Genomic DNA, 7,814 nt, shown 5'->3' on the forward strand with positions numbered 1-7,814 from the left:
TTGCGTGCACATTCATCTGGATTCATCGCCTAGTAGAAATGAGATGAGGAACGGCGATGAACGGATGACGAAGCTGTTCCGAACTCGAAATTCTAGTCATTCGGTTTCGATATTCAGTTAAGATCACACTCTTGCGTGCGATCGGAAAATGTAGGAAGCGACTGCGTTGTTCTCTGCTTCGATTTTAGTGACGGCGTGTTTGATTTTGTGTAGAGTTGTTGTTGATGGATCACTGTTATATAAGGAGAAATTGCGCTTTTAACGGATACGTCTGAATCTGTGGTGTGTGTGCGCTTATCGAGTGCGTACTTGTGCTCGTGAGTTGCTTGATTGCTTGCTCTGAGGAAGTGCTCTCTTTTTCTTATATTTTCATGTGGAAGTGTTAATGTCGACAGTTTAAGTTGTTTTCGTAGAGCATGAGAATTGGGGTTTAGAGTTCTTATTAGGAACTTAGACAGAATCAAAATGGATTGGTAAGGGGGATGACTAAGTTGATATCAATTTCTACATATGAAGCAATCAATTGAGTTTGTCTAATCGTTTGTAAACCACTCGTAATGTTATATACCCCCTTTTTTTTTGGTTATTTGGACCTAATCTTTGCAAAGAACAGAATATTGAGAAGAACACCGATCCTTATGTTATGCAGATGCTGGCAGATTATTTAGATAACCCTCTCTCCACATTTGGCTACTCTCGACCATTGAATGATTATTTAAGGAATAAGTTTAGTGCCTAGCCTCAAGTAATTTACGTTGTAGCATTCTTTGATGTTGAAGTAGCAAGTTTGGTATCACTCCTTTTGGACAGGTCGGTACTCCAGTTTGTATTCCACAGAGAGAGTTCATCGATATTGGTCGGATTGCCTCTATTGAAAACAATCATAAACCTGTTGATACTGCCAAGAAAGGCCAGAAGGTTGCCATTAGGGTACAGTTTTCTAACTTTGGGTTCTTGTTAATTTTGAAATCCTTTTATATCTATTGAATGTCGTATCAAGGAGTGGTTTAATTTTGGGAAGACAACAGTTTTTTTTTTGGGGGCCATGAAGAGTAACCGTGGAAACAACCTAAATCTGAATATGTGACTTCGGAGTATACACTTAAGCATCATGTAGTAGGCTGCAACTTTGGAATATGGCTGCTTGAGATTCAAATTGCATTTTCTTTTCTGCTGTATTGTTCTGTTCTCATGTCGTTTGATTGATTGTTCAAGTGCTCTCGGCTAATTTGTTCTCGTGTTGTTTGCTTGGCCAGTGTTGTTTGATTGACATATCAACTATCAAGAATTCAAGATAACATGTCAATGGAGGTTGAGGGATGTGAGGAGATGACTCCGATCACAGAATTTGAATTGTCGGGCGATGAAAATGAAGAAGAGCCATCCTCTACCACGAGTGCGACAAACAAGGTACTTGGTTCTCGTTGTCCTCCTTTTAATAAGAAATATACATCCGATTGCTGGAATCATTTTGCAAGAATCAAAGATGGGAATGGAAAAACATATAAGGTGAAGTGCATTCATTGTGGGTCTGAGTTAAAGTACAATGTTGCTCATGGTACTTCCGCAATGAGGAAGCACTTGAAAACATGTAAGAAGTTTCCTTGCAATGTTGATAAGAGGCAGAAATTCTTTGCACCGTGTAATGTAGACTTGGCTGGCAAGGCAGGGGGAGGTTCTAGTACTGGTAGTGTCTTATCGACATGGTCATTTAATCAAGAACGTCGTAGGCAAATGCTTGCTCGGTTCATCATAGTTGATGGACTACCCTTTTCCTTGGTTGAGCGTGTTGGATTTCGCGAATTTGTCACTGAGTTACATCCTCTCTTTAAATATTTGTCACATTTTACAGTGGCTAAAGATTGTATGAAGCTGTATTTTTGTGAAAGAACTTGTTTGAAGACTTACTTTGGTAAGATAAATTCTAGGATCGCACTCACGACCGATACATGGAGTTCCATTCAAAACCTGAATTATTTGTGTCTCATTGCACATTTTATTGATGAAAATTGGAAGTTGCATAAAAGAATCATCAATTTTGTGGTGATGCCTTGTCATAAGGTTTGGGAGATTGGGAGAATGGTAGAGAAATGCATCAACGAGTGGGGAATAGAAAAGAAGGTATCCATAATCACCGTGGATAATGCTAGTTCGAATGACATTGCAATTGGTTATTTGAAGGAAAAACTGTCAAGAGAAAAGTTGTTGATCTTAGATGGTAGTGTTTTACATATGAGGTGCACCGCTCATGTATTAAACTTGATTGTTAGAGATGGCTTAACTATGGTACAGGAATCTATTGCACGTATACAAAACTTGGTTAGGTATGTAAGGAGTTCTCCCATGAGAGCCAACACATTTAAATCTTGCATTGAGGGTGAAAAGATTACTTACAATGGTTCAGTTATTCTTAATGTCGTCACTAGATGGAACTCCACTTACTTCATGTTAGATACCACCATAAAATTTAGAAAAGCTTTTGAAAGGATATAAGAAGACGATTCAGCTTTTGCCAGTGAGCTTAACCATGATCTTCCTAAAGATGATGATTGGGAAAATGCCATTATTCTTTCGGAATTTCTAAAAATATTCTATGATGCCACCAATCGGATGTCGGGGAGTTCATATGTTACTTCAAATGATTATTTTGAAGGGATAGCTCTTTTGTATAAATATTTGAAAGATGCGGCGGATGCTTCGGATCCTAAGCTTCAAGCTATGGGTATGAAAATGAAAGAGAAATTTGACAAATACTATGGGAATTTGGATAAAGTAAACATGTTGGTGTTGATTGCGGTTGTGTTGGATCTGAGAGCCAAGTTGAGTTATGTGAATTTCTTGTATGGACAAATTTATGATGATGAATTGAAAGTTAATGAGATGCATTACAATGTGAAGGACGCATTGGAGCGTTTATATGAATTTTATGAACAATCTTCTCTTGCTTTAAGTGATCGAAATTTGGTGCCCAAAGTTTGAGTGCTAGTAGTAGTGATTCCAATGCTGATGCCGGTGGTAGTGAAGGTAACAAGATCAAGAAGAGTGACGCCCAAGCTTGGCGAAGAACCTTTATGTACTCGAACCAACAAGTGTGCAATGACAACAAATCTGAGCTTGATCAATATCTTGAAGAAAAAAATGAAAATATTCTTGATCTTGACCTTTTGATGTGGTGGAAGACTAGTGGCTCAAAATATAAAATCCTATCTTTGATGGCTCGAGATGTTTTGTCTATTCTCGTAACTACTGTTGCTTCGGAGTCGACTTTTAATACATCGGGTCGTGTGCTTGACGGCTTTCGAAGTTCTTTGACTCCCAAAGTAGTGAAAGCTTTGATTTGCACTCAAGATTGGTCGAGAGCCGTTCGTGTGCCGATTAATGTTGAAGAATGCATCGAAAATGCAGAAAAATTTGAGATGGGTAAGTAATGTTTATATCTTTATATATTGTAATTCCTTTTATATATCTAATAAGTGAATATTTTATTTAATCTTTCTTTTTTTTAGATATGGATTGTTTGAATGAGGAGATTATCGTCGGTAAATAGAGTTTACCAGTTGAAGCGGAATGAATATATGTGGTAGACTTTCTAATACTTATTTTATTTTACCAATAAATTGATATGGATTGTCTTAATACTTTGGTTGTCTTTGAAGGAGCAGCTAAGGTTGTGTTATTTGTGATTCTGCCAATTATTTGTGCGTGCCTTTTGTTGGAGATGGCGAATACTTCGGGGACCCTTGTTTCTCACACCGGGTACGCCCACGTGAGCTTAGGGAAACTGAAGTGTTGTCCGACGACATGTGACCCATGCGTGCGGAATGGGGGTTTGGGCAGCGCCGACACGGGTGCCCCCACTGCCCGGCCACGGGCGGGGGGTTCGGGGCGCGCTCGACGGGGTTCCACGCCCGGCTCACGGACGGCCGCCCCACTCGCCTGAGCGGGCGGGGCTCGTGCGCCCCTAAACCTCAAAGGGTTTGGGCTGGCCCGTATAGTGCGAGATTAAGAGATTTCATATAGGTTTAGGTTTTGGGCCCGTTTGGGGCATATATATATTTTGCTCGTTTTTCTTATCATTGTAACGAGTTGAGTGGCTGTAAACCGAAAACATAGTGAAATCTCTTTGCAGGACGTAGCCCTAATCGAGGGTGAACCTGGGTAAATTTGTGCATTGTCTATTTTTCTCTGATTTTCTGCGTGATCGTTCTGTTTCGGTTCTCGATACGTCCCTTCACCTTTGACCTCGTGGTTGTTTAAAGAAGGAAGAAATTTAATGCTGGAAGGGATACCGAAGAAGCTTTTGGTCTTTTGCTTTTGTGCTTTTGCAGCATGTATGGGAGAAAGATGAGATCAGATGTGAATGCTATTGAAATGAAGTAGGGCTTGGAGCCGTTTTTGAAAGAAAGGTGCCTAGTTTGAAAAGATTTGACAGCCAGTTTTCAATTTGAGAAAGCTATTCAAACTATAAAAGTCGCTCTAGGTAACATCAGCACTTTGCTTTAATCATCATCTCAATGTAATTTGGCTTTGGCAGAAGGACAAAACAAGAAAATCAATGGTGATGGACCACTTGGACTAAAAACAAGAGAAAATACAAAACCAAAAACAACTGTTATCCTTTTGAATTTGACAGCGGCAACTTGATTGCTAGAAATGTGAGGCTCATCGATGTCATTAGTCAAGATTTTTGTTCTATCTTTTGCTTTTTTGTTCATTCTTATTTAGTTACTTTGTATTAATAAGGGTGTGCGGATTTCATAGTGATACTATATTCGTCCTATTCGGAACCTATCAAGTAGAAAACAGGATTCATGCATGATGCTTCCTCCTCAATGTAAATGGTTCAAAAAAATTTGTTCAAAGGATTTTCTTTGGAAATATTTTTCTGTATGGCACGAATCCTGTTTTCTAATTGCTATGAAATTCGCAGTAAAATTTATATGAAGTTACCTATGAAAAACTCAAGTATAGGAATACATTTGCTTTGGATGTATTCACAGTGTAGCGGGAGTTTAAAAGGAATATATTAGAGCATGTGTCTTTGAGTCATTTCATTGGGAAAGTTCCATTCAGAGGAAGGTGATTTGGAGTGAAAGCGAGGCTGCTCTAGTTTTATATCATTACTTCGGCATACGGAGTTGGAGGTTCTTGGAGCAGTTGGCTCATCCTTTAAGCTTGAAATCCTTATAAGCATAATTGGAGGATCACCAGCCCTGGTCATGTGCTTATTCCATGTAAATTAACTTTTCTAGCTTCATCTTTACTGTTTCCTTTCAGTATTGCAAGTGGTGGAGGAGCTTGGAGGAGCAACTTACTTTGATGACCAAAAACAAAAACTTTTCTACTTTGGAGGAGCTTGGAGGGGAGTATGTTTTGTACTTTTTGTTGAGAAAAATGTGGCATCTTACTTTGGAATTTAAAGTTATATGTATTGCATCCCAACAATAGCTATTTATCATTCTATACCCTTTTTTTTAAGAAAAATGTGACTTTCAATAACTAGTCTTTTGTATTCTTTTTTATGAATGTTCATTTTCTTTTTGATTAACTAAAAATAAAATAAATAAAAAAGAACCTGTTGGAACCTGGAACCGACCCTGGAACCTGTAACAGGGTAGGTTCCAGATTTCAGGTTCCAACGGATAGGTTCTAGGTTCCAAAAAATGAGGAACCTGTACCCAAGGGTAGGTTCCAGATTCCAGGTGGAACCTGTGAGGAACCTGAAACCGCTCACCCTAATCAATTAGACGGACGAAATTAAAATTCATACGATCTTCAGAAAAAAAAAATTGTCACCCAGGAGCAAGGTGAGTCAGTGAAGCTCCAGAGGAGGAGGAGACCACCAACAGTGGAGCGAAGGTAGAAAAGTGTAGCTTGGTCAGAAGCGCGATTGGACCGGGCGAGGTTGGAGGTGAAGAGTGAGAGAAGGAGGAGGGCGGTGATAGTGGACATTGGTGATGGGGAGGAAAGAGTTTTGTGGGTGCTTTGGTGGGGAAGAAGAGACTAAGATGAAGAGCAACACGAGATGATGAAGTAGAAGAAGAACATGGGTTGGGGTGAGTATGGATTGAGTTTAAGTCCGGTCGGATATGAGTCACCAAAATTATATTACATAAATGGGCTAATATAGATCAGATCCATTTTTTACCCACTCAAGCCCGACCCAACCCACCCATTTAACAGGTCCAGACATCAGTGGTGGGGAGGAAAGAGTTTTGTTTGGGGCTTTGGTGGTAATGAAGAAACAAAGATGAAGAACTATGCAAGATGATGAAGAAGTAGAAGAACATGGGTTGGGTCGGGTTGGGCATGGATTGAGTCCTAGTTGAAATGGGTATGTGTTGCTAAGGTTGTATTACACAAAATGGGGCAATATGGATTAATTTTGGTTGGACCCTTTTTTTTGACCCACTCAATCCACACCCGACCACTCAAACCCAATTCGACCAAACTATTTGACAAGTCTTGACATTGGTGGTGGGGAGGAGAGAGTTTTGCGGGGGACATTAGTGGTGAAGAAGAGACAAAGATGAAGAGAGATGCGAGATGATGAAGAAGTAGAAGAACATCAGTCGGGTTAGGTATATGTTGAGTTCAGATTGGGTCGAGTATGGATTGTTAAACTATATTACGTAAAAATAGGTCAATTCAATTAAATTGATCTATTTAGATCGGACCCATTTTCGACCCGCCAAACCCGACTGGGACCACCTTCTGACAGGTCTATATGCTGAGCCCTGTGGAAGTATGTAGCTATCCGTGTTCTCCATGATTGAGTTAATTAATGTTTTGAGGCACCATTTGAATCTATACTAAGCTTAAGGCCCGCATGCAAGCTTGCCCGTTTATTGAAGGAAAACTACATTTCATTATATCAAAATGACAAGAAGTGAGCTATATGCCTATGTATGTACCTAATGAACCACTAAATCGAGCTAGAAATATTATCAAAATCACGGTCAGTCCACTCCCCACAATAACGTCCAGCAAGTATAGTCAGTACTCCGCCCACATAAATGGCATCCCAATGTATCAAGGTGGCTAAAGATGAACCACACACTTACATGCACCGAAGAACCATCAAACCAATCAACAAATGGCAATAAAAATCGTTCAAATTCATGCCTAAGAGAATTCACTGCAGCGTCCGACTCATCAAGCTCGCAAGATATACAAATTACCCACTCCAATAATACCCAAACATGTTCCAATAACTAGCAAATCCAGTATACATTGTCAACTTCTCATGGGTAATCAAAACCACACTGAAACGAGAATTAAACTAGCACATCTCATGATTGAAACAGCGAAGTCAGCAAAATCTAGAATAAAATCAGAACATTAAAGGCCAAAATTCATGATTATTTATTAAGTAATGGACTTGAAACATATCTTCCTGCAAATGTATATGGGGTCACGTGCTCAAGATGAGAACAAATTGAAGTCAAACGAAGATCATCGATGCTTGTACAGCAGGGCACATGTTTAATTTCAGTAAATTCAAGCATGACAACACGATCATCTCCCTCGAAAATTAACATGGATTCCTCACTCCAACTCATATGACCAAGAAAACACATAGACAAGTATTGGCGATTGTTGTTTGAACAACGAATGGATATGGACAGTAGGCATGAACATAAATCCAGCGAATTTAAGTCACAGACAGCACTTACAACCATGACTACAGCATGTTATTAACATACACAGCATTCATAGCCAAGAAATCGACATATTTTTGTACATGTACAGCAAGAACAACAATGAATCCAGTAAATTTGAGCCATGTAGAGTAAGACTAGACATATTAGCCT

The sequence above is a fragment of the Syzygium oleosum genome, unplaced genomic scaffold (genome assembly GCF_021117445.2).
Source record: "Syzygium oleosum isolate NSW1041296 unplaced genomic scaffold, Sole_v2.1 Sole_v2.20, whole genome shotgun sequence".
Classification (NCBI taxonomy): Eukaryota; Viridiplantae; Streptophyta; class Magnoliopsida; order Myrtales; family Myrtaceae; genus Syzygium; species Syzygium oleosum.